The sequence below is a fragment of the Eutrema salsugineum genome, unplaced genomic scaffold (assembly GCF_000478725.1).
Source record: "Eutrema salsugineum unplaced genomic scaffold, Eutsalg1_0 scaffold_1, whole genome shotgun sequence".
In the NCBI taxonomy this organism is placed as follows: Eukaryota; Viridiplantae; Streptophyta; class Magnoliopsida; order Brassicales; family Brassicaceae; genus Eutrema; species Eutrema salsugineum.
The window spans coordinates 18,599,717-18,600,645 of NW_006256909.1; the positions used below are offsets into that span (position 1 = coordinate 18,599,717).

Sequence of the window (929 nt, forward strand, 5' to 3'; positions counted from 1 at the left end):
CCGGCTTAGGAGCAACAAGCTCAGGGTAATGGAGCTGGTAATGGAGTTGGTCAAGGGTTACACCAGGTAATGTTCATCAGGAACAGGTGCATCAACAGCAAGCTTATGTCCACCAGGGACAAGCTCCAGCTCATCAGCAGAGGCATCAGGCCAATGTACAGAAAAGACAACAGGTGCACCAACATCAGCCCTTCCAACACCAGCAAAGGAGATATGAGCAGCCACAGGTCTATGTTGGAGAGAATGACAGGGCCAATGCTCATCAGTATGGAGCTGCAATTCAAGCTCCACCTGTGCAAAACAACAACTTTGAAGTGAAGGCATCCTTGTTGAATATGGTTCAGAACTCAAAGTTCCATGGATTGGCAATGGAAGATCCCTTGGAACACTTGGATCAATTTGATAAAGTGTGTGACCTGACAAAGATAAATGGAGTTTCTGAGGACAGTTTCAAGCTCAGATTATTCCCCTTCAGTCTTGGTGACAAAGCTCACCAATGGGAGAAGAACCTCCCAAGAGGCTCCATTCAAACCTGGGAGCAATGCAAGCAGGCCTTTTCTATCTAAGTTCTTCTCCACCTCCAAAACTGCTAAACTGAGAAACCAAATCTCTAGCTTCACTCAGCACAGCAATGAGAGTTTTGGTGAAGCATATGAGAGATCCAGGAGCTACACCAACCAATGCCCACACCATGGGTTTAGTGAGGCTTCTCTTCTCAGCACACTTTATAGAGGAGCTCTTCCCAAGATTAGAAACCAGCTGGATACTGCCTCCAATGGAAACTTTCTGGGAAAGGAGATTCATGCTGCTTTAGAGCTAGTTGAGAACTTAGCAATGAGCAATGACACTTATGATGAAGACTATGACAGATCAAATAGATCAGAAGGTTCAAGCTCTGAACAGAGGCTCACTAGAGAAGTTAAGGAGTT

The 929-nt window shown here is 45.5% G+C and overlaps 1 non-coding gene across 1 annotated transcript; it reads right to left on the reverse strand.

Moving 5' to 3' along the window:
* Positions 1-591: 591 nt before the first annotated feature.
* Positions 592-698, reverse strand: LOC112082645. The gene has a single exon (XR_002897311.1). It is a non-coding gene; the product is annotated as a small nucleolar RNA R71 (small nucleolar RNA).
* Positions 699-929: the final 231 nt, after the last annotated feature.